Raw genomic sequence first — 27,237 nt, forward strand, 5'->3', positions numbered from 1 at the left:
GTTGGGAATAAGGAAAGAAAACATAGGATGAATGACTAGATCCCTCAGGAGGGAAATGGAAGGGTGGTGCTTTGACTAATAATAGAAATCCGGAGACAATCAGAGGCAGCCTAGTGACCGACTTAGAGAAGTGAGGTGAGCAGTAATAGACACAGAAAAGAGTAACCAGCATCCTATGATCTCAGTAGAATTAATCTAAAACAATTGGCATCTCAAGGGAGATGACTGCATCAAGGGGCTCTAATTTTGAATGTCTGTTTTGTGATCCTATTTCCCACTGTCTACTAGACATCTTTCCTTGGATGCTTAGTAGGCACTTTAAAATGTAGCTGTCCAAAATTCTTACTTTTTTAAGATATTCTTATTATGACCTCCCCAATCATGCCCAAAGTTCTTCTTTTTCCTATATTTACTAACTGGATCAGTGATCCCACTACCGAACTCATTATACAAGGAGTCATTCCCAACTCCACTACTCCTATTAATTTGTCTTCCTATATAACCTGCAAATGCAGCTTCTGTTTTCTCTATGCCCTATTAATGCTGTCTGAGGTCAAGCTCTCAACGTTTCTCACCTGGAAATATTTCTCACCTGCATCTGAATTATTCCTCCTCAGATTTTCCCACTATGCTTTCAAATGTTATATCCTGAAATACACACTTGATCATCTCATACCTTTGTATCTGTTCTCTGAATCTTCACCGTGTCCACATAGCCTTCCTGACAGGACACCCGCTTAGCCCCCTCCTGCCCCTTGCTCTTCCTCTTTTCTTCATGCCTCCTCCTCCAACTTATTTTTTTAAAGATTTATTTATTTATACAAGAACTGGGGTACAGGCCAGAGACACGGGAGGGTGAGAAAATTCACCAGAGACAGAGTGGGGAGCAGAACAAGCAGACAGCTGAAAACACTGCTGAGGGGAGGAGTGGGTAAGACAGGAGAGGTCTGCCACGCCATGTGGGAATCTCCCTGGCTGGCTTGGAATCGAATCTGCACTGCAGCGGCTTCAGACAGCTTCACAGTGCTGCGCTCAACCTGCTATGCCACCGGGGAGGCCCTATTTTTGAAGAATAACAACTCATGTATGTTTCTCCAAGCACACAATACATTTGTAAGCTGTGTTTTTTGTTTATTGAGGTTTAATTAACATAGACCTTTTTATTAGTTTCAGTGTACATCCTAATGATTAGATATTTGTCTACATTGCAAAGGAATCACCACCATAAGTCTAGTTACATCTATCCTAATATGTAGTTTCAATTTTTTTCCTATAATGAAGACATTTAAGATTTATTGTCTTAACCACTTTAAAATATGCCATACGATAATATTCAAGTATAGTCACCAAGCTGTACATTACACCCCTGAGAATTACTTATTTTACATCTGGAAGTTTGTTCCTTTTGTAAACTATCTTCTACACTCATTTCCATACCTATTGTATTTCCCTTCCAAGCTCTGTTAAGTTCACTTCCTTGGGGAATTTGCCACAGGACAAAAGCAACATTTCTCTTATGTGTTGTTACTCTTCCTTGGGAAAACTCTTCTTTTTTGCCCTTGCATATTAGTTAGTTATTGTTACTGATATTTTATGTGTCTATAAAGCTCAATGCTTAAGAGGTGAAACCGTAAATCTCTTCATCTTTGTGCCATCAGAGCCTGGTCCAAACTTGTTGAAGTTTGGGTTGGGAAATTAGTTCAGTACACTGGGCAAGGAATTCTAGATATGGATTAAAATAAGTATGAACTGTGAACCAAGAGGAAAAAGGAACATTTTGGCAATCTGATCTTGATATGAACTGTGCCAAACTCCCAGACAGAGGCCAACTCACCAGGAAAGCTATTGTGTGAAAGATGCTCCTTAAATCTCTCATCACATTTTGTTCAGTTTCCATATGATTGAGTGACATCATAGTATGTCAGAAAAGTCTGCCAGCTCTCTTCTCCATACAGGTAATTGTGTACTTAAGTTCTTTTAGTTACTACTCTAAACACTTATATCACCTTAATCTTTCCAACAACCAAACTATCACCCACAGAGGCAGCAGACTTCTCTGGTCAAAACCATGGGTTATAGGAAAGCTGCCAGGGAATCATGGTCTGTAGATAGGTTGCAAGATCCTGGGATAGACCTTTTAACCTCTTTGTATCATCAGAATGACACTATTAACAGCACCTACCTACACAATTGTTGTGTGCATCGGGGGAGTTACTATTTGCAATGTACCTAAGACTACTAAGTGCTATGTAAGTGATTGTTAAAGAAATTTTTCTATTTTCTCTTCCCAATTTCTCCATCTTCCTTCCACATTTTCTTTCCATCACAAAGAGTCTCTTCTCATAGCTTCTCTCATGAATGATATTTTCCAAAGATTGTATAATTTGTCCGAAAATCTGGGATTGGATTCCAGAGGGAGTGGAGTTTATATCAAGGCCTGCCCCTGGTACCTGTGCCGTCACTAACCCTCAGTTTACTCCTAATGGGGTTCATGGTAACAATACAATCTTTGGAGACTTCTGGAAAGGTTTGATGAGATTACATATACTCACATAAGTACATACAGACTCTAAGCTATAAGCAGCAATGGAAATTCTAAGTGAAGTGCAGTGATAACAGTAATAAAAAATGTAGCTACACACCTGGCCCAGTCTTCAAGACAGTCTTGTAACCTCCATTTCATAGAAGGCCCATACCCACCACTACCGTCTGCCTCTTCTGGGTTAAGGTGTCCCTGGAGTCATATCTGACATTCCCTTCTTTACCAAATATGAAGAAATAGAGACAACGAAGTCTGGAATCCATTTAAGGTCTGGAATACTTCAATCATCTCCCTTTCATGATTAAACACATTCAAGTATTAAATGACACACAAACAAGTAAGACCACATGTTAAATCACAGCTTTTGTCTGCATATGCATTGGCTCCTGGGAGTTTATTAATTCTTACATTGCTTCCCTCATCTCCTCATCCCACTCACACCTACCCATTCCTTCTTCTCCTGGCTCAAAATAGCATTGCAGGAATATAAATGATTCCACATTTTATGTGCTAGGAGGCATTTTTTCCCTTTGCTAAACCTAGATCGTGAACAATGAAATTATAAAGACAATTGGATCATTTTTAATCTCACCCAATAAATGTTTAATAATTTTTGAAATTTACCTCTCCTTATGACAACTGTTTGATAGTCCCCAAATCTGAATAATCTGAAATTTGGAAAATTGTAATCTCGACATCCTTGAAAATCTTTTAAAACAGGAGATGGGATTTAACTTTGTTTGTCAAGTTACATTTTCCTTTGAATTGAAAGATCACTCTGAGTCTTTTTTGCCACACAATGCAATTTGCTGAGAATCCTTCCATTGAAATATTATAGAAGAAAGAGAAGGGTCAGGGATCAGAGGGAGAATAACAGAGAAATGTTACTTAAGATGGTATCCAGACAGATCTTTCTGGTGCTAGCAGGGTTTCATTCTGAGCATATTCCATAGTAAGTTTTCCCAAAAAGTCTGTCACCCATTTTGTTGATTATGATATACTAACAAATAAATCACAGTTGAATGCAGAGACCCAAATTATTTATTGTAAAGAAATGAACATGGCAATATGCTTCCTATGTCTTTCCAATTAGCATTTAGATCAATTTATCTTTGTGAAGACATTGCCTAGTTGAATTTTAAAAAATATATTATGACATGTTATTGGAGCCAACTAGCTGGAACACAAGGTCCTGGGACTCAACATTCATTATTTACCCATTTATACTAATAAGCCTTTAGATCCCACATGTCCCCTGCTCAGATCTGAATGAAGCTTTAAGAAGCACAACCTGTTTTAAATTTATGACACAACAGCAACTGCTTATGACAAAGAATGACATAAAAGTGTATCCATTTGCCCCCAATGGAAGACAAATGATAAGATATTTTTAAAAAGAGAAGGCATTCCTCTCCCTTTGTAAGAGAAAAATTAGTCTTAAGAAAAAGAAACTTCAGGTTATAAAGTATAATAAAGAAAGAAAAATTGATTTGGGGGTACAAGATGGGATAGGGCCATAATAGAGAAGTTTTTAGTCTTTTCCTACCGAAAGGCAGAACTGATGGATTTATGAATTGCAACTCTTAGCTTGCTGTCCTTCTTCTTCTTTTCTCTCCCTCTCCCTCTTGGGAATGGGATGTAGGTACTATGTGGCATGTCTCTTTTTATTTGCCTCACTATGACTTAATTATCAGTGCTAGAAGATCAGGCAGTGGTATTTTCTAACTTCAAAGGCTTCAACAGCCCGAGCAGCATGAGGGGGATCAGATGTGCCAGGATGCAGAGTGACAACAATATGGTGTCTTCATATTTTAGGAGTGTCAGCTCATTTTTTTTATTTGTGGCACATCAAAGTGAAAATGAGGACACAAGGAGGGCTTTACTCTTTGTTATTTTCTTCTTAAGTGACAGCAGTATCTTCCAATTCAGTGCTTGGACCAGAGAACATAAAGAAAGATTCTTTTGATTTTACTATTTCTCATGCTTACAGAACTGGTAAGAAAAAAAAAAAAAAGCTACTGAAAACACATTGGGATAGAAAAGCAACATGCTTATGAAAAAACTTCACTAGAGATTGCAAGAGGATGACTGATGTGATAAATCTTGCAAGACTTAATGAGTAATAACAAATTAATAGTAATGATAATAATAATAATTGTAGCAGTGACAGTGGCTAAGGGCTAATATTTATTGAGAGTTACAAGTTTCCAGGCACTATGCTAGTCACTTTTATGTAAAGGACTGATCCCCAGAGAGGCTGAATAACTTGCTTAATATTATACAATATGGTGTGAAGTGAGGATTCTAACCCAGGCCATCTGATGCTGAACCCATTCTCATAGTTTTGTGGAGACTTACCTTTTTTTTTTTTTTAACATATAGTTAGACCTTAGGAAAACAGCTGACTAAGACATGCACTCCATCATCAAAGATTTTATCATTATGTGTTTTGAATTTGTCATTGGGTTTTCTCCTTGCTTGTAGGGTTTTCTCAGAGAGGTTTGTTGGGAGGATACATAATAACAGGGTCACACCCCATTGCATTAAATAGATTTATGCCCTTGTTTCTCAAGCAAATGCACTTTCCACATTAGCTCCATGAATGGTTCCTGGAAGGTAAAGGCTGGTGTGTCTCAGCAGCAAGGGGGTCAGGTGACACAGACTCTATAGTCTACTGGACTTCTGTCCTGCGTGCCAGGTGGACCCTCCCAGGAACTCCTTCTGCTTAGAAATATTTCAAAGAGTTTTTATTAAATGGCCATTTAAGGATGAGCATCTCATCCAAAGTCACACAGGCATAAGTTTTGAGGATTTGCAAGGAAATCTTTAGAAAACCCCACTCTTGCTGTTCTTTTGTCAGGTGACAATCAATGCTTCATCTATGAGAAAGATGAACTTGATAAATTGCTACCAGGAGAGCATGCCTACCATGATTGGCCTCTGATTCTCCAGGGATACACTGTATGTTTCAGGGAGGGAAAGGAATAAAGACAGGGCATGTTCAGCAAAAACGTTTCTATCTTGTCTGATGTCATAATAAATTATGCATGCTGGCTACACGGAATATTTCTGTTTGAGAAGAGAGGACACCCACCTCTCAGCATCCAAATTGAGAAAAGAATAGTTGTTCTTGGATGTCATCACTTCCAGTCACCCCTGAAATAAAAGAGGGAGTCCTTTTGCACTGCTCCCCAGTGAGGCGGTGGAAAGGCTGGGCCTCAGAACTTGGCAGGTGTCTCTTTCTGCCCCTCCTAATTGAGGGTGAGGGAGGGCTTCACTGTCGAAGCTTTTGAAATGAAAAGAAAGAAACCTCCAAGTGGAGTGCTGAGAAACCTATGTAGATAATATCTGATTATTTCCTAAGACATTCCTAGAAAATTAAAAGGACTTTGTAGAAAAATCTTTTTGAATGATGACTGCCCCTTGGAGGTTTGAGTACTTCACTGATGATCTGATAAGAAGAACCTCTTAATTATTTCCAGCAAAAAGGAGCATGTGGCCCACACAGGTGTCTGTGTCTTCTGGCTCTTGGTCCATTGGTTTTTCATTGTGTCATTTTGTCTCTCACACCCCCCTGGGAGCTACTCCTGGGAGCTACTCTTTGATGGGTTGTGATTGTCTTCCACATGATGTGCCATTGTGGATGGGGGTCCTTTTGAAAAGAGTCATATTAACCAACGTAGGTTTGTATATAGAAAAGTCTTAGAACCTATGAATTGAACCCCTTAGGAGACACCATTCTATGAGGGAATGGGTGGGTATTTGTGTTAGCAATATATATATATATATATATATATATATATATATATATATATATATATGTATATACATATACACACACACAACAAATGCACACACACAATACATACACAATTTATTTTTATTATACTGTTGACTTTTCAGTCTCTTTCACTACCCTAGTTTGCCTAGGATTAAATCAATCATATCACTCTCCATTCAGGATACATTATCATCATTGGCCTAAGTAAGACCCTCTTCCGGTTTTATTTATTTATTCTTTATCTCCATTCCTTTTCTTATTTTCTTCACCATAACCATTCACCCTAATGTATTATCATCAAATATGTATTCTATGTATCATAAAATATGTATTTTGCTTCCATGTATTTTTTTAATTTTTACAACTGGCATTGGATTATAGATCTCATTGTTTTTCACTTACTTGTTACTTTACACTGTATTTCTCGGGTCCATCCATGTCACTTTAACCACTTCTCACTCTTCCATGGTGTTTACCTACCACATTTTAGCTATCCATTGCCTCTAATTTTCACCACTCTTAATAGAGTGTGATACCATATTTGTAACTGTTATTTGTAAAACTTCCTTATACTTGGAGCAGAACTCCTGGGTCAAAAGGTAAATCCGGGGGGCTCCCTGGTGGTGCAGGTGGTGAGTGTAGCACTGTGAAGCTGTCCACAGCCTCTGCAGTGCAGGTTCGATCCCGGCCAGCCACGGAGCTACCCATATGGTGTGGCAGACCTCTCCTGGTTCACCCGCTGCTCCCCTCAGCAGTGTATTTTGGTCAGTCTGCTTGTTCTGTTCCCCGCTCTGTCTCTGGTAAATCCTCTCACCCTCCTGCACCTCTGGCCTGTACCCCAGTTCTTATATAAATGAATAAATCTTAAAAAAAAAAAAAGATAAATCCACACTTAACTAAGTACTGTCAAATCACCACCTAGAATCACTGTACAGGACATATGTCAGCATAAATTCAGTTTTCCAATTATTTAAGGTATTGCAGAATTCCACTATACTTGTGTTCTTTATGAATGTCCTCTTTTGCAATTTGACATTCATATATTGCTCATTTCTCTATTGTGACTCCTGAGTTTTCACTTTCTTGCCTATGTTTTCAAAAGTTCTTTGTAAATTATAATAATCACATTTATGTCATATCAATCTGTAATCTATCTTTTAGGATTGCTCATGAGCTTCTTTCTTGCTTTCACCACAGAGCAAGAAAAGCTAAAAACCTGTTCTCCTTACTTACCTAGCAGCCAAAGGGTAAACAGTGACCCAGTTCTGGGCAATGAAATGCAAAAAAAACTTTTCTTTCCTGGCAGAAGGGATGGGGCCAGGTGTGAATGCCCCATTCCCTTCTTGCTCCTTGGCGCCTGTGCTGTTTTGCTTATTGTAGGAGGGGTACCATTTTCTAGCTGTTCAGCAGGTGCTGGAGTCCTGGGAACTATCTTTCTCAGAATTCCTGCCTCTGAATCTAGTGTCAGCATCCACATGAGTTTGGAGAGCAAAAACCATTTGATTGGTCCTTCAACAGCAGTGAGGAGATAGGTGTCCTTCAGCAGAGGAGGGGTTTGTGGTAGTTTCTGGTCATTTTGTTTTCTGTCACCTCCTGGGATGCTGAACAGCACAAACATGATCAGTAATTCTGTGGCTACTACAGCTCCCTGATCCCAGATCTAGCCTCAGATCCACAGGCATCAATGTCCTCTGAAGACTCCCATCACCAAGACCTTGCCCTGCCACTCCATAAGCATGGAATTTCATGTCCCAAAATTCCTTTTCCATTGGAAGTAACTACACAGGTTTCTGGCTTCCCGAATAGCCAAGATTGATACAAACAAACCAAAAAAAAAAAAAAACCCTGTGATGTCAGGTTATGCAACCTCATCAAAACCCTTCAAACAGTATTCCAACAAGCTGAGGATGCTGAGATAGAAGGATAACAGGTTTTTGATGATATTATCCAGTCACTGTACCAACTCTAAACTGCCTGGCAAGTTTGCTGCTTTTTATGTGAAATATATATATATATATATATATATCTGTGTCACTCATATTAGTTTTTTTATATTTATAGCCAGTGTTCCTAATGCTTACATTCAGATTCTCTTATGCAAAACAGGGATGCATGAGATTTAGTGTGTACAGTGGGTGCAGGTGGGCTTGGCATCTAGTAATCATTTCAATGTTAGTAATTCACATGGAATAATTTTTCTAGTTCTCAAATTAAGAAATAAGATACATTTTTGCCACCGAATGAAATCTCTAAGGAGGAGAGTTTTGCAAATGGAATATACTTTTCTAAATCCGGACCTGGATATTCAGTTAAATTTGAATGCCAAGTGATAATATTTTTGGATGACTAGTCTTTATTGCACTGACAAATAGAATTAGTGGAAGTGTGACACAGAGATCCGTGTTTGAAGTATGTACCATATCTCAAAACATAAGGAAGAGATTGGCTTGAGATAGCACTAGGCAATGTGAAGAAAAACAAACTTTAATGTTATGGGTATAATTTTCTCTCCTAATGGAATGTTCTATAAATATTTCTCATTTTGTAATAACTTATTTTAAGTAGGGTGACCATTTATAAATGCTCTATTGGAGACAAAAAAAAAATGCTGATTATATCTCGTCAACAGAGGATAACCAGGAGGTCATTATATTCCTTACTGTTTTATGAAACCAAGACTATAATCAGCTCTTTGGTTGGGAAAATCTATTTTCCTCACCCAGTGGTTTTACATACTTAGTGTTTTAATATGGAAAGGTATTTGGCTTGTCCAACTTCTCTTGCTGTGTTCATAAATCAAGATAATCAGTATCAGCAGAACAAACAAGAGAAAAATATTATGATAAAATGTAAGTGAGACGTGAAAGAATATTTTCAAAGGTACGATACTAATGAAAAACATAAAACCATTATTTTATTTTTTTGTCTCTGAAGTGATTTATTTGCTCATGTAGAATCTTTCCACATTTGTTTCACTGTCAGGATACTCAGGACTACAAAGATGTATTAATATTGGCTCTGAGCTCTGAAAGTTATGTAGTTTCAAATCAAGCTTTACTTTGCTTGGTGTCGATAGAAATAAAAGTGTTTCATTAAGTGCCAAGGTTGGGCTTCCTAATTATCTTTGCATCGTTGCAGGGATCTATAGAATCCTTCAAAAAGTTGGCGCTTTTAGGTGATTTAAATACTCCCTCATAGCAATATAGCATGCCTTCAAGTGGCTCTTTTTTTAATTTTTACCACCTTGAACAATATTCTGGTCTTGGTGGACTGACACCGAATTGACAAACCACAGCAAAATTTCTCATACACTGAACCTGGGAGATAAAACGTCTGAGTGACAGGTGGGACTAATCAGTTCATAGGTAAAAATCAAGACTGGATTTGATGAGGGGATTTCTTGGTCCGTGGTGGATTGAATCCTCTTTTCAATATACTGAAAAGCCATTTTTTGCCAAGTTTGATTTTCATTATTCCCCAAACCTCTCTTTGTCAATGTTCTGTGAGGGGAAACCTCCTCCCTGGCTGTCCCTAATTCTTCACCTAACCACATGGCCCGAGGGGCACATTCGGAGTTAACAAAAGGGTGGAGAGAAAATGAAAAGGAAAATGGGAAATCTTACCCTGGAGACCCAGTCTTAGTTATGTCTGTGGTTAGTTGCAAAAATAAAAAAAATAAATAAATAAAAGCTGTGTGGTGAGGTGGCACTGGGTTGATGACATACTTGATCACAGACTAGCCCCTCCTTGGCTTTGGCTGGTTCTTAACTAGGTCTTGGTTGCCCTTATACCAACAGTGGACAAAAGAGGTGGACGCTTTTACCTTCAGTTTGATTTTATCATGTTGTCAGAAATGATCAAGTCCTGCTGCAGGTAGCATTTTCTTTAATCTCCTCTAGCAGAAATCCTCAACAAAAAGGTGTTCACAGGTCACCGATAGCACATTTTCTGAAGAATCCAGTGAATGTGTTCTCTATTCAGCATGGGGTTGTGACAGATTCACTGCATCTGAATAAAAAGAATATATCCCTACACAATCTTCATGTTGCATTGAATTTGGACTTGCAGCCTCCGAGACTATGAAGTACTTGAACCCTGTGGTTTGTGTCACCTGTCGCTGTTGCTTTGCAATGGCAGCCCCCACTAGCTGCACTCTGGCTGGCACACCCTTGTGCTGACTGTCCACAGAGTTTCATTGGTGATGGGAGCATAGGGAGGTGGGCAATTGGGAAATGTGTGTATCATGTGTCTCCAATGTCGGGGAGCAGGTGAGCAGCCTCTGTGAATTTTGAGAAGCCTGAAAAGTAGAAGTAGAAGAAGAAGTAGTAGCAAGGGGCAGTTTAGGCTGCCAAGACTTAATGCACCACTTTCACAGGTTACTTTACTTCAAAAACAACTGGATTTTGAGTGTTAGCTAATTCTGGGATATCTTTGCCCTACCCTCATCCTGCTTCCCCCCCAACCCCCCACCACCAGCAATGACTTTCAAGTCTTCTGGCTCTGGCCTCTGCCATATGACATTGCAAGTGATGTGCTTATTCCCTTATTTTTCACACAATATCTAGTGAGATGCAGTGCCTGTTGCAGATGACCCAGCAGTGAGCAAAACAGTCAAAATTCACTGTTTCCCCAGAGCTGATATTTCAGAGGGAGATGAACACAAGGAGCTGAATAAATAGGTGAAAGGCATAAGATGGTGTCTTGTTACAGCAAAGCAAAGCCACCGGACAGGGAGTGAGTTGGCAGCTTTCACTAGGCTGGTGGTGGAAATAACAAAGTGATGTTTGCATCAAAAACGCAACACGTCAGAAGTGAGGCAGGGAAGGGAGTTTCTCATCAGGATAACTGAAGGTGAGGATCCCTGGCAGAGAAAACACAAAATGCAAAGCCCCCTAGGCAGGAGTTTGTCTGAAGTGACCTGGAAACCAGCCCTGTGAGGAAGAAGTGGCAGGAAAGGAGGCGGATGTGCATGGGGCAGGGCTGGTGCCTGTGATAGCCTCTGTCTTTGCTGAACTGTGGGAGCCTGTGGAGGCCTGTGAGGAGCAGGGGGACAAGACCAGAGATGTAGGAAGAGCTGCTCTTTAGAACGATGTTGACATGGCAATGAGGGTGAAAAATGGTGGGAACTGGGGCAATTTTGAAGGTAGAGCTGGTGAAATGAACTGGCAGATTGAGGAAGGGTGCATTAGGGAGAGAACAGTCGAGGCTGACCCCATGTTTTGAGGAGCTCGAAGGATGGGGTTTCTGCTGTTAGTGGGTAGAATGAGGGGTACCCCAGGACCCCCAAACCTGCCTGCTCAAATGGGTACTTCCATCTGCATTAAGACCAACATACTCAGTGCATAAGACCTTCAATAGGAAGGAACTGTCATAGAATTGGTGTACGATAGAAGAGAAAGAATACAGTTTAAAATAACTTCCCACTATACACCCAAATTTACCCATCCCCTTGTGGGTAAATGTCCAGCCAAACAGGCTTGGACCAAAACAGGGTCACTGAGGCCCGAAAGCTTGCCCCAAGTCTAAGGCCTTTCTAGTGGGGGCCCATAGGAAAGGAGTAAAAAAGGGGCCAGGCAAGTCTGGAAAGAAAAGAGCAAAATCAGGGCCTCCCCAGTGGCGCAGCAGGTTGAGTGCAGTGCTGTGAAGCTGTCTGCAGCCTCTGCAGTGCGGGTTTGATTGCAAGCTGCCCAGGGAGATACCCACATGGCACGGCAGACCTCTCCTGCCTCGCCCGCTGCTCCTCTCAGCAGTGTTTTCGGTCCGTCTGCCTGTTCTGTTCCCCACTCTGTCTCTGGTGAATCCTCTCCCCCACCCCTACCCCACACCTCTGGCCTACAGCCCATTTCTTTTATGCATAAATAAATAAATATTTAAAAAAAAGAAGTTTACATTGAAAAAAATTATTAATTCTGTGAATTTTGAAAGCATTTTCTCTGTTGTCTTTCAGATCTCCGATTCCAGCATTGCTGCTGAGAAATTGTTTTCACTCTCAATATTTGGTCCCTGATTTTCCTTCTGTTTATTTATTTCCATTTTGTCCCTAGTTTTCTAAACCGTCATGAGCTGTGCATCAGTGAGAGGTTTTTAGTCATTGTGCTGTGTCCTTACAATTTGGAGCCTGAAGCCTTTCAGTTCTGGAAGATCTTGTATTACTTCTTGGATAATTTCTTCCTCAGAATTCGTTCTATTTTTCATTCTTTCTAGGACACCTATTATTGGGCTTCTTGGATTGCCAGCTTTATTTTTATTTTCTTATTTTTATTCTATTTTCTAGCCTTCTCTCTAAGTTCTGGAAAATTTCTTCACTTCTAACCTCCTGTGAAACATCTTTTGCTCCTTTATTTTTAACTTTCAAGAACTGTTATTTCTTCTTTGATTGACCTTTTCTCTAGCAATTTGTTTCTGTTTCATTGGCCCAGTGCTCTTATCTCTCTGGGGATGTTCGTTTATTTTTGTAGTTTTCTTCGGCTTCCTGCACCAATTTTTGACTTCTTTCAGCACTGGCCTGGCTTCGTGCCTACACTTGCTTATTTGCTTTAGTCTCTGTCAGGTGGGGGTGGGAGGCTTTGCACAAACGTCTCATGACCCGTGATCCTCTGTGCCTTTCAAGGCATAAGGTTGCTTTTGAAAACTGTATTACTTTAAATTGAGGCAACATCGATTCGTTGATTCACAATACTGTATGACTTAGGGGTACACACTCACTGCCCTTCAAATGGATGTTATCACCCCACATCCACCACCAGAGCACCCAGAATCCTCCACTGCCATCTACTGGGACCCTCCCCCACTGGTGACCTCGGTTCTGCAGTTAGATTTCCAGGGTTTGTTTTGGTTTGGTGTAGTCTGTTCTTTTGCTTCTTTATACTCCACCTTTGAGTGAAATTTTCCAGTTTTTGTCTTTTCCTTCTGACTTATTTCACTTATATCACCCCCTCCAGTTTCTTCTATGTTGTCACAAGTGGCCAGATTTCAGGGGGTGGTAGTGGAGAGCTCCCCATGCCTGCTGGGGCCTGTGCAATGCTGGAGGCATCCGACAGCAGGGAGCTGAGCGCTCAGGACCACCCGTTACCCAACGTGCCAGGTCTCAGTGAGAACTGGGTCTTGTCTGGGTTACTGCCATTTCTCCAGAGAAAACTTCTGCCCAGGGATGTTGGATGGGAGGAGGCTCCGCCCCACCAGCCAGCAGAGGTGTTCATGGCTGTCTTCTGCCTCCCCCCTGCCCACCCTCACTGTGCTTGGGGAATCTGAATCCTGACTCTCTCAGGTTCTGCTCCTACCAGGATGACATCAGACATCACTGGAGCTGGTTGGGACCTGGTTTTGAGCAGCAGGAGAGGGTTCCCAAGTTCCACGCTCACATGCAGACTCTGAACCCATCTCCCCTGATGACCCCCGGGACAAACCCCAGTCCTGAGCAGGATGATGGTCCCCCCGATCTTTGGTGGTTTCTTTCCCAAACAGTGGCCACCCCACTCTGCTGTTTCTGTTTGTTCTTCCAACTTCTTTTTTTTTTTTAAACGTTTATTTATTTATTTATACAAGCACTGGGTATGTCAGAAGCGCGGGAGGGTGAGAGAATTCACCAGAGCCAGAGCGGGGAGAAGAGCAGGCAGAAGGACCGAGGTACACTGCTGAGGGGAGCAGCGGGTGGCAGGAGAGGTCTGCGCGCCATGTGGGACCCTCCTCCGGTGGTGGCCGGGGAGCAGCCGGGGATCGAACCGGCGCCGCAGAGGCTGTGGGCAGCTTCACAACCCAGCGCTCAACCGCTGCGCCACCGGGGAGGCCCTGTTCTGCCAACTTTTAATCCAGTCTCTCATCCACTGTTGTCATCTCGCCATCTTTTCAGATTTGATTGTTTTTTTTTTTTTTTAAAGGTTTATTAATGTCAGTTGTTTTGGAGTTTAAGGCGGGGCAGAGAATAGATGCGTGTTTGCCATGCCGCTAGTGGCCATTTGATCTAAAATGTATCAAAAATTTAAAAACGAAGGAAAAAGGAACACCTACTCTGTGGACATTTTTGAGTGAGATAGAACAGCAATTTCAGTTACCAATCAAATTTAGACCTGTGCATATCACAGGTTTCAACCTAACCCTCAAGTAAAAAACAAAACAAAACATATAAACCAGGTGATTATCATCAGAGTCCATTTTGAAATCAGCAAAAGATAAAGAAAGCACTCGTTCTTTTTTTTTTTTTGGAAAACATTTCATCATTCACGAACCTTGATTAGTCATTTAAGGAGCACTTGCTCCATGGAGGTTGGGAAGGTGACCTTCGTCTGCCTTAACAGTGCTGTGCTCTGCTTTGACTATTCATGGGACAGGGTAGGCAGAGAACAGGTCCCTGTGAGCAGCTCTGGCCTCCAGGGGCAGAGCCAAGCCTCCTGATGGGCTGTTCCAATACCTTCACTCTCAGAGGGTGGAATGTTCTGTTCCCACATGCACAGAAATGGAGGAACCAGGATGGAGGCAGGCAGAGCTTCTGGAGTTGGTTCACAGCTTCTAAGGCCATGCAGGTCACCAGAGTTAAACTCAGTCTGCCCTCATCCTGGCTCCTCCACTTCCCATCTGTCTGCTCTTGGACAGAGAATTTCATCCTGGGCACTGATCATCTCTTATAGAGTGTCAGAATGTTAGTACATACTTGAGGATTAAAGCATGCAAAGACTTGGGAAAATGCTTGGCTTCTTGTAAAGGTTCAAGACAATAGCTACTATATTATTCTATTCTATTTTTCTGTATATGATTTCATATATCGTTAAGTCATATGAATGGCCTTTATCACAATCAGTTCTGATGTTTCCCCTGATGAATGTAGGATATAGCCTTTTAGATATTAAATAATCACCTATAATATAAAATATACTAAATGCAATAAATACATATTTCATAATAAGTGACTATACATAAATAAATATAGATGCATATATATCCATAATATCTAAATTTCTGCTTTTGCTTTGGACATATGTATTTGGATATGTATCTCTAAAACAAAAGCTGAAATTCAGCCAGCAGACTTATTCCCAAACTACTCAGGAAAAAAAAAATAGATTTCCTATTCACTTTTCTTTTAGAATAACTCTAAACGTTTCTTGAAAGAATTCAGATTGATATGCACCCAAATCACTTTTTCATGGTTTACACATGTATATTTGCATACATAGGAAATAAAATGGTTTTCATGTGTGCATTTGCTGTTTTTACACAAATGGCATCGTATATATATTTTGTTCTGCAAGTTCTGGTTTTGCTCAACGATTTGTTTTTGAGATTTTTTTCCATGTCGATTCATGTAAACTTAATTCATTGCTTTTAACTTTTGAATACCATTCCAATGAATAAAAATGCCACATTTTATATATTGGCAGGTCTTCTAGACCTTCCAGTTGTCTCTGCACTTGGGAAGCCTACAGAAGGCTCTGAGTCATGTGCTGAGAGAGGTTACTCCCTGAAACTAAGTCCTTTCAGCAAGTTCCCCACTCTCTGCTGGACTAGGTGTGTCTGTTTTCCAGAACAGAGGCACCTGGACAGGTGCCCTCATACTGGCACCACCAGCATATTAATTGATGGGATTGGGGGGCTTGGTCACAGGAGCAGTCCTATACATACACCTCTTGCACATGCCAAGATTCATCCCAGGTGGCTAGCCCCCTACAAACAGGATGACCTGGAGAATTCCTAGGAGGTTGTAGGATGCCTGGCTGATACTGGTCCCACCCCTTCGTCCCTGTTGAACTAGTGTGAAATCAGACACCAAGAAATTGTTCAGGGCATGTTGTGAGCAAGTTAATGCAATCATAAAATACAAATAACAGTCTTCCGGGCTGCTAGGATGGTTGTGAGCAATAGCTAATTAAATAGATTGTAAAGCACTCTTTATTTGCAATGTGCCCCATCAGAGAGATGGCGCTTGTAGGCTGGCATCAGGTCAACACTAAAGCTCCTTCTCGGGAAAACAGACTTCATCTTATAATTCATGAGACTATGAAGTTTCTAATTTGAGGCCTTGTGAAAAGATGCGCAATCTGTTGCTTCCTTCAGTCCGTGGCTGGGTAGGATCAGCCCATCTGCTCGCTGGGGAGTGACTTGAGAATGTCTTCTCGTTGGTGCTTTAATTTCAGGTGTAGGTGTTTCCAAAAGGCAGTTACTAAAATTAATCATACCGAGACACAATATGTAAACTTATAAATTCAAGCTGTATGCTGGGGAGATGCTGAACAATAATTCCATCCAGTTGTCTGGGCAGAAATTTCCCACAGGCACTGATATTTAAGACAGCCCGGGGCCTGCCTTCCTCCAGGCCACAGGCTGGAGTGGGCTGGCTGGGGCCTTTCTTGGGGGCTGTGGCTGGAGCAGGGGTTTCTCCAGCTTCCCTGATCAGTCTCTGACTTCTGCTCTGTGCCATCTTGGGCACCTTGAGAGACTGCACATCATGAAAAAGTGCTTTTGTGTATAACAGTTTGAACTCTCCCCAGAAGCATCTAGTGACTATGAAAGAAAAAAAGAATGATTAACTCTGTGGGGCAATATATTTTTTCTAGAGAATATTTCTAGCAGCTAAATTTCATCTCTGTTTCTGTTGTTACTGTATGAAAAATGATAGAGAACCTTAAAGACAATTATACCTGAAGCTTATGGTGGCATTGGCATTTATTTTTGGATATTAGCCACCTTGAGAGTGAGAAGGGAGGGCACATTTTAAAATGTGTTCTATAATTAGTTCAGAATTGGGTGAAGGGAGCAGGAGCGCTGCTGAGGAGCATTTAGAGGTTAAGTTGAGAGGGAGTTTTATTTATTTAATTAACAAATGGTTTTTGTTTGCGGACTTTATGTCAGACCCTGTATCGAATTCAGGATTAGGGAAAACAAACATGGTCTTTGCCTTTCTGGAACTTTCCATCTCATGGGAGGCTCGAAAATAAATAGTCATGCTAATGCATATGTAACTTCAAATCCTTGGGATGCTGTTAGTCGCCATGTGGGGTGTCATCCTGAGCAGTGACCAGGCCTGGGGAGCAGGGAGTGCACCCCCTGGGAGGCCTCTGCTGTCTGCAGAGTTGAATTGCAAATAGGGTTTCCGTGAGCCAAAGGAGGTGTTCAAGCCTTTTGGTGTGAAGAGCTTTCCCTGAAAGGGAGGGCACCTTTACAGGCCCTGTGAAGAGGAGGCATAGACAAAGTGGGGGGCCCTGGGACCTCACATCCCTGGAGGGCTGGGAGGAAGGACACTTGGGAAGAGGGGAGGCCAGGAATGTAAGGTGGGGCGGAGGGGAGGGTGCAATGGCTGTGCTGAAGTTGTGCTAAAGTCAAAGGGAAACCAGTGAAGCATTTAAACAAGCTCATTCTGGTTGCAGAGCAAACCAGCAGCAGGACCGGGAACACGTGAGCAGGTCGCTGCTGCAGCATGCGTGAGAATTATCTTACAGGACACACCACACACCCATAAAAATGGTAGAAAGAGCAAAAGTAAAAAAGATAGAAAGGCAATGTGTGTGTGTGTGTGTGTGTGTGTGTGTGCGTGTGACATTATGTACATGTGTGAATGTTTGTATATGTGTGCACATATGTGAATGTGTGTGTGTGTGTGTGTGTGTGTGAGAGAGACCTCCCTTTGTCCTGTGCAGTATAGATGTTCCTGTTCACTCTTTTATTTTATTTTATTTTATATAATTCTTACATCATTTTTCATTTTTGCACAATATTGCATTTTCGTTTTGGTTATATTCCCCATACAATTGCACCCCCCCTTATTTTGACCCTAGTCTTTCCTCTCCCAGCCCCCGCTCCCCTGTAGTGTGTCTCTGGTTTATAGTTGCTTATTGATTTTGATTTTTATTTTGTATTCATTAGTCTTTTTCCTGGTTCCTTATTTAGGTTTTCTAAATTCCTGATATGAGTGAGATCATCCAGTATTTTTCTTTTTCTTTCTGGCTTATTTTGCTGAGCATGATCCCTTCCAGCTCCATCCATGTTGCTACAAACTGCATGAGTTTATCTTTTTTGATTGCTGAGTAATATTCCATGGTGTATATGTACCACATCTTCTTGATCCAGTCATCTATTTTTGGGCATTTGGGTTGTTTCCATAGCTTAGCTATTGTAAACAGTGCTGCTGTAAACACAGGCGTGCAGGTGCCCTTTGGAATTAATGTTTCTATGTCCTTTGGATAAATACCTAGGAGTGGAGTTGCTGTATCATATGGAAGCTCCATCTATAGCAGGTTGAGGAATCTCCACACAGCTTTCCATAGTGGTTAGATCAGTTTGCACTCCCACCAGCAGTGCAGGAGAGTTCCTTTTTCTCCACAACCTCACCAACATTTGTTGTTGCTAGTTTTTTTAATATGTGCCATTCTCACTGGTGTAAGATGGTATTTCATGGTAGTGTTGATTTGCATTTCCCTGATGACAAGTGACGTTGAACATTTCTTCATATGCCTGTTGACCATTTTTATTTCCTCTTTGGAGAAGTTTCCTTTTAGTGACAGTGCCAGGCCCACAGTGACTACCCAGTTTAACTGCATATAGCCACAGCTCTGGAGTGAGAGCCTGATCTCAGACCTGCAATTTCAGGTGTCAGTGAGCACCTTTCTTTCCATGCGTAACTGATACTTTAAAAATCAGGTAGGTCTTTATTGGGATTCTGTAAGAAAAACACCGACAGGAGAAGGCCCAGGAGTTTTGGGGAATTACTTAGCTATTGTGGGCCTCATTTTCTTTTGTTATAAGGCCAGAGGGAACTTGGCCTAGAGTGAGGGGTCAATCACTGCCTGGTTTATAGATAAGGTTTTATTGGCACACAGCCATATCCATCTGTTTGCACAGAACTGAGTAGTTCCCACAGAGACTAATGGACTGTAAATATCCTAACATTTTACTATCTGGCTCCTCACTAAAACGGTTTGGTTACCCCTGAGTTAGATCACCAGTTTCTAAACTGCCTGCTCTTCCTCCCCGCTTCTGTTTTCACTTCACCCTTTCCCTGCCTCACTTCCTTTACTTTTTCAACACCGAATCCTTTCTTCAAGCAATATATTGCTCAGAAATCCATTATAAAACACTGATAAAAATTAAGCTTCCTATATTTCAAATGTTTATTAGATGGAGGATGGTTTTCTATTACTTGACTTTTAAAGTCATTAAATCATTTTAAAATTCTACAATAATAACATATCTAGAAGGCTTGAATCTTGAGAGCCATTTGCACTCTTTGGCAAATCAGTCAAATGACAAAACAAGTCTTGGTCACCCACTACGTCACCCCTCTACACCCTTCCCCTTCACATGCCCCTTGTCACTCTCACCAGTCAGCTGAGGTCCCTAGTGCCACTGCTACTGCCTGGCGGCCCAGGAACCCCAACTGGGGGCCACACTGGCCGTGCCCCTCTGCTGTTTCTGGAGTTCCAGATCTTTCTGGATTTCCCCTCTGGAGGTTCAGAAGCTTGGACTTCCTGTTCTCTCCTTAGTTTCTGTTTGACAGAACAACATCTGGCTAATCAGATAAATCCAAGCTGTTAATTTTATAAAGACTGTTAATTTTTACTAGTGACTTAATGAATTTATTTCTCCCAGGTACCACATTCGTATTTTAATCAGGGCTTTCTGGAGATGGAGCTTTTGTGAACCCAAAGGAAGGATGGGTGTGTAGGGACTGAAGGCAACACTGCAATAGTTGTCACGCACTTTGTCTGATGAAGTGACCGTTTTGCTCACACAAGCAGCCTAAGATGATGGTGTTACTGGGCGTGTACCATGGCTCAGATTCTTCATCTGTCTACTGCAGGGTTCTAAGGGGATCAAGGCATAAAGACTATCCTACATATTAGAGTCCCAGTAAGCGGGCCTTACCTTCCCATCCAAGTACAGTTCGATGATGTAAGTTTAGGAGTAAGAAATTATCATCTTACTCGTATGTGTCATCTGCTCATTGATTCAGACGAGAAAACACATTTTCTTTTTGTATACTTCATCTCATTCTCAATAATATTAGCTTGATGAGACAATAATGGGAATCGGAGAAGTCAATAGCGTTAAGGGGCACTGGGATGCATCTCGTCTGTCTCTTTGATTTCCCAGACACATGCCAGGTTAGATGGTTTCCCTGGGGCTGCAGGAGGTCTCTTTCATGGCAGGGGTGAGCCTAGAGACTAGGCTTCTGAACCTCCATTCTCCCCCCAGCCACAAAGCAAACAACACACTTTCCTTCCTGAAGCTTCTATGTTGCACTGAAGGAAATGCTGGACCAAGAACCAGTGTTTGGAACAACATGTAGAGATTGGCTCAGCATCCCCCCAAGACCGTAAGGTTGCAGATTTCATCCTATGTGGACCAAGGAAATGGTGAAGCTCTCAGATCCATGTAATGAAGTGAGAAATAGGTCATTTTTACCTAGACCATCATTTAGTGTCTGTTTTTTAAGTCCACTTCTGTAACTAGCCATGCAGCCTACCTTTGTCACATTCATTGTGGGATGAAAACTGAGATTCTCAGTGTTGATGGTCTAGCCCCGGGGAGTCACCCTGCCCACTTGAACTTTCAACAGGCCCTTACGGTTAGGCTGCATCCATCCCTCCATGCAAAGTGCTAGTCAGGCACAGCTGCCTCATCTTTTATTGAACTCCCTAGTATTGGGGGGTAATGACAACCCGGCAGGCTGGGGGTCTTTCTCCCACCCACCCTTTTCAATCCCCAAGCAACTGTTTCAGTCGCTTCTTGTACCAGCTGCCCCACCCTCCCTTTCAAAAATTACTTTCAATAATTACTACAGCTCAAGGATGCTGTCCAATCTAAACTAGCTAATGAGAACCAGGCCTTCAATCTAAACTGTAATCAGCTTATAACAAGCTCCCTTTTCCTGTGCTTCATTACTGTGACACAATCTATTTTTCATACCTCAAAATGATAAGGCAAAGTAGGGGGAAAAAGAATCCCACTCTATCACCAGGCTTGCATGAGAGGGAGATGGCTTAAGCATGCAAAATTGATTTATTTGCATTCTTCTATTGCTTTGGTGGCTGCATCTTTGAAAGAAGTTAATATCGTATTTTTGATTTGGCCCTAAGAACAGCAGGGCCTGACAATCAAGCATGCTTATTACAGCCAGGAAGAGAAAAAAAAAGAGCCCAGTGGAGCTCAAGTGCATCATGATTTATTTGGACATGTGCAGGCTTGGAGTAGAAAGTATTTTAAATTCAGTTGGAGAAACTGCCAGGACTGTCTTTATCTGAATGTTTGTTCTCCTTGAAATGTGTCTGATTGTTACCTGTAACCCCATTAGCTACTCACCTGCCTTTCTTTTTATGTGCCTGGATAAAGGCTTCATTGTTTATTTTCAAAGAAAGAACCAGAAGGGCACCAACCACCACCGGGGCTCTCACTAAGGAGTTTGGGGAATCTGCTTGGCTAATATTGTACAATCTGTTGATAAACACCCAGGCTATTTTAATCTCCTGTCCAAGTTTATCCTCCGGAGTTAATTTCTAAACTGTCATGTTTTGCCTGGTGTGATTAAAGCTCGGCCCGTTCAAGCGTCTGCATTCTCCTGGCGTGATTTCCTAGGCATCCAGGCTGGGGCAGAGCCTGCCTATTAATCCCACCCTAATGATTAAAGCGGCTGAGGGCTGCCACGTCAGATGGGTTAATACGGTGCCGAGTCCTTGGGTTTAATCCAACTCAGTCATCACTTTCAATGAGACAGTTTGATGAGCTCCAGTAAGGCTGGGACTGCTGTCATTGTCCATTTTAGACTCCAAGTACAAGGAAAATATAAAAGCCAGCCTCAAACAGCTAGATGGCTCCTAAGAGTCCGTAACCTACAGATATGCCAATAACAAAGATAAAAAATGCAGATTGGAGTATCTTTGTTAAATAGCGGTTAATGGGAAGAAAAACCTCATAAAGAACTACTAACACTATTCTACTGACTTCCCTGCAAAAAAAAAAAAAAAAGAAAAAAATTGAATCCATTAGCCTGTTTTTAAAAGTGTTTTTTTCCCCTGCCTAGACTAAAAATGTGCAAAAGATGAGGCAAAATTAGAAAATCGTCCACCCGATGTCTTCATTTGTAGAAAATAAATGCACACAACTCATTTAAAGTGGGAGGCTCGCGCGTTTACCCATTAGACACAATAACCAGTTAGCTGGTGTCTCCACTCAAGAAGAATCTTGATCAGACAATCAGAGAAGGTGGGTCCCGGCCGCCTCTCCATCTTTAAGAGCACAGTGATCTAACTTGCTTTTAGAACAGTGAAGCTGTCAGAGGACTAAGACTAAGCACATGCACTTTAGGAGAGTCCATAAATTACCTTCTAGTACTTATGGCATTCTGAAAGAACGAAGCTTTCATTGGAATTCATGGTTCATCTGTTTCAGGAATGTTATGTAACACATGCCTGTTCTAGAGGGAGAATTTTGCTACCTCCCATATTTGCAGGAAGGAATTTTTCTTGCCAGAGCAAGTCATTATGCTACTATCCTCTCTCTCTCTCTCCCCCAGCCACTCTCTCTCTCTGATTGAAGATGACCGTCTGAAACCTGTGCAGTGCAGTGCCTTTATGACTTAGTGCCAAAGAACAGGATTCACAGTCTCCTCTAGACAGTTCATGTTCAATCAACCTTGTTTGAGTGTTAGGGTTCAGGGGACTTGGAGTGACAGGATTGATAGAATATCTGATTGTGCACATTACTGTATTATTTTCTTAAGGGACATTGATTTCCAATATAGATAGTCCCTCCCACACTTAGTCCAGCTGCCAGTGAGCATCTCGATTCTTTATTATACTGCAAGAATAATGCCAGTTTGCTGTTCTGCATATAGGTAAGTCCTTGCTACAGATGAAAATGAAAGCACCAGGTTGTTTCAGAAATAGTATAAATTTAAAATTCCATATACTTTTCTCTTTGCCAACTTATACATACTGTAATATGCAGTCGATCTCTACTTTTAGTTAAGATGTGTATTGAAACCTTCTCTGTGTTAGCCTAGAAATTGAGGGTGCCACACATGGTGATGCCTAGTCTGAAAGCTCATGGTCTCATGATTGGAATCTCTAAATAAACAGACTTTTCTTGACAGCATTAAGAGGAAAGTAATAAAAAATAAAAACCTGCTTTTTAGGTGTATTTAAAAATAATTTTCAGATTATCTATTTAAGGAGTTATTTTTATATCAGTGATATTTATAAAACTCTTCAGTCTATTCATGATGTCTGCATTTGTTTGATAACCAGTTTAGAATTACAAACTGAGGTTTCTCAAAATAAGCCAGGGAAGAGATAGATGATTTTAAACACTTAATTGTAAAACAATTTCTTAGGTGTAGATAATGAAAACTTATTGTCAAGAATCATAAAATCTGGTAGGAAGAAATGGAATCACTGACATCAAAGCTTAAATATGATTTATGGACTAAATTTATAAACACAGATTGAGAAATCATACTGTTTTCAAAGGATTTTAAGTGGGAAAAAAAGGTTAGAAGTTACCTGGAAAATAACATTGTTTAGAAACATTTTTTTTTTTTTTTGAGAAAATGCTGAGAGTCTGCCAAGAATGAACTTCTAAGGTTACATTATGTTCTGGTCAGAGAAAGCAGATGATAAAGTCAAGATAAGTTGGCTGGTGATCGGTGCACTTGGACATCAGAGCTAATGCTCCTTTGTGTTTAAATTCTTATTTTCTTTTCATCCATTCTCTCAAACTTGGATCTATCATGTTACTAATTTGTGCTATATTTCCTCTTTAAAATTTTGTTATTGTAGAAAGATATAATTCAAACAAGTTTTAATGGAGAAAGCAATGTGATATCTTAAAAAGTGTTTCACAAAATGTAATTTTGTCATCATTAACTTCACCCTTAAGAACGCTTTATGATATAAGCTTATTTTATTTCTTAATGAAAGCACTGGGAAACTCTCCTTGCATTTCACTCAGAATTTTTAATGTAAAAAGATCATGGGTTAATATTTCAGATAGTGTCTTAATAATAATGGAATCTTCGTTATGAAAAATTTATTGATAAACACTATAATCATTCCTGGGTTGTAGTTAGCAAATGCATCATCTTGATGGAATTTAAAAACAATTCTTTCAGTTTATTAACCGGACATCCAAGTTTTATGGATTTTCTCCACAGAGTCCATTTGATTATTTGGCAAATATAAGTTTTAGGCTGGCCTCGGACTCAAACTAGTGACTCTGAAAAGATGGAGAGGAAAAAAATTTTCAAAAGTGAAACTCACTGCAGAAATCTCTAATCGGGGCAGTCAGTTCCCATAGATTGCAAGTGGTAGTGTGTTGCCGATGTACTCTTGGGCAGCTCCTATTTTGCCTCCCTACCTGTCTCTGCCCATGTCAGAATGAACCCCAAACTGGGGATGGTGCAAGAGGGACAGACAGGAGGATGAACTGGGAAGACCCCAATACCCACCCTCATGGTTTAGAGTTTTGCTTTGGAGCAAACATTTGTGATAATCATACTAATCAAGCTCGTTGCCATGATTGCTCTGCCTTGGTGGCGTCTGTGTCTGGGAGGAGGTCATAGAACAGTGGTCTGCAAGCTGTGAAATCAAAGACCCCAAAATTTGAATACTGGGATAGAGAATAAGAGCATTCAGGACAAAGTGAACAGTGCCTAAGCAGAACACTTTGGAGGAATATTCAAATTGCAAGTTGCAGAAACCTAAATCAAATCCACTTTATGTGTCTACAGTTGAGCCATGTGGAAAGAATGTTCTTTGATTGGGGGGGGTACAAAGGAGCATAGGATTTATTTCCAATTTTTTATTCATACTTGTTTTCCACTGTGGGACTCAAGTCGTACATACATCAACAGCACCGAGTATCACAGAATCAAGAAAAAGGGTAATTCAGACTAAAAACTGTGAACAGGAGGGGGTCAGTACAAACAACCAAACCACGAAGTGTTCACCAGAACCAAAATTCAGCTGGGAAAAAGAACTCCTCAAATCACATAATGACATAAACCAATGTGACTGCAATCAAAAAAGGTTAGCAAAAAAAAAAAGCTCCTAGAATCCCAGATTGTTAATTTAAAAAACAAAAGAAGAAGAAAAATCCTACTAGGTCAGCCAGATACCTCACACTTTTGCAGATTTTTCTTTTTAGACCAAAGTGAATCCATCGCTGAGGGGACCTTCTCTGTGTGAGTCACACTGATAAAACACACTGAATATAGAGAGAAAGATGACACCACACAGTTTCTACCCCCTGGGGATGATAAGAATGGCCAAGAAAGGAAAAAAAAATCAGGTTTTAAAATGTCTAATCCAATTTTTGACTTAAAATAAACCAGGATGTTTGGCAAGCTCTCTTCACATGAGCAACATGTTTTCTCATAGGCAGTGACTTTTACCCAGCTCTTTCCTCTTTAAATTGAAATGCTTTTAAGTATAGTGTTGGTTCGGAGTGATTTCTGCCTTCCCTGGATGTTCATGGTGAGATGCTTAATCATCTGATGATTAACACATATTTGTTGAACATGATTTCTCTTAACGAATCGCTGTGCCGGATGTTCTGAGGAAGGCAGCAATATGTTTTACTTTTTTCTACTAGCCCAGCCTTCCAGGGCTTGGGACCTGCGCGCTGGGCAAGCGATGAGTTAGGACAAGATGACGCTGAAGCAAGCTGACGTCATGCTGCTGTAGCACGTTGTTGGTTGTTGTCCTGGTTCTGACTCCAAAATCTGAGAGGGCTTCTTGGAGGAGATTTCTTTCCTTCCTGAGATTATTTCCTCAAAGGGGTTATTTGCATGTCATTTTATGAGTAGGTCCACAAACCCAGTAGCCCCAAGTCTCTGTACATTCCATTTCCTGGGGAGATGGGTGTGGTTTCTCTTTTCATCAATACAAACTCACGCTAACTGAATTTTGATGCAACTACTCATCAGTCCGACCTACACTGAGCAAAGGTACATAGATACATCAAATTTAATTTACTCATTCCAACTTCTTTTTTTTTTAAGATTTATTTTATTATGCATACAAAAACTGGGGTAAAGGCCAGAGGTGCAGGGGTGAGAGGATTCACCAGTGGGGAGTGGGGAGCAGAACAGGCAATTGGACTGAAATACACTGCCAAGGGGAGCAGCAGGTGAGACAGGAGAAGTCTGCTGCACCGTATGGGTAGCTCCTTGGCAGGCAGGGGATGGAAGGTGCTGCAGAGGCTTTGGATAGCTTCACAGTGATGTGCTTAACCCTTTGTGCCACCAGGGAGGCCCTCATTCTAAATTCTTAATAAGTTTATCTCTCTCCCTTTTTCTTTTTCTTCATCCCAACCACCATCTTTTTCATTTCACTTCTTTCCTGTCCACCTACCATTTCATCATGCCATGAGAACAATATCAATCCATTAAGCATGAAAGTCACAACTTAACTGCATATATATTTTAGAAGTGAAATTATGAATCTGTCATGTAAATAGTACAGATTCCATGTTAGTTTGATCTCTTCATTAGGTCTCTTAAATAGTGATTTGTAATCATTATTCATTATAAATGTCCTCTCCTAACACCCCAGCCTTGTGAGGGTCTCACTTTTGACACCAGTCTTTTGATTGCAGAAGAAATCTGAGCCTCATTTTCCTAAGTTCCACTTAACGAAATGAAGATGAAATGAAATAATCCACTTGAAATATTTAGCATGGGATCTGCTATATGGTAAGAGCTCTGTAGATTTGGCTATTTTTCACCATCCTCATGGCCGAGGGGTCATATGGGGGGATGCATCTTTTTGGAACACCAACTGTGCTGGGGGATTTAAGGAATGATTTAAATTATTTAACTCCTAAGTAATTTAAAATATCATTTGTATATAAAAACAGTTGTATTATAGAACATGAATATAACATGGATTTTTCAAAATAAAATAGACTTAGAATTTTATGCTTGCATCGG

At 40.8% G+C, this 27,237-nt stretch overlaps 1 long non-coding RNA gene across 1 annotated transcript in view; it reads left to right on the top strand.

Moving 5' to 3' along the window:
• LOC129146661 (uncharacterized) overlaps positions 1-26,973 on the top strand; it is a 45,839-nt gene extending 18,866 nt beyond the window's left edge. Inside the window, exon 4 of the long non-coding RNA XR_008553656.1 lies at positions 26,904-26,973. This is a non-coding gene — a long non-coding RNA (uncharacterized LOC129146661). The remainder of the gene's footprint in view (positions 1-26,903) is intronic.
• Positions 26,974-27,237: the final 264 nt, after the last annotated feature.

The sequence above is a fragment of the Talpa occidentalis genome, unplaced genomic scaffold, assembly GCF_014898055.3.
Source record: "Talpa occidentalis isolate TD23 unplaced genomic scaffold, MPIMG_talOcc4v2.1 talOcc4.3, whole genome shotgun sequence".
Taxonomy (NCBI): domain Eukaryota; kingdom Metazoa; phylum Chordata; class Mammalia; order Eulipotyphla; family Talpidae; genus Talpa; species Talpa occidentalis.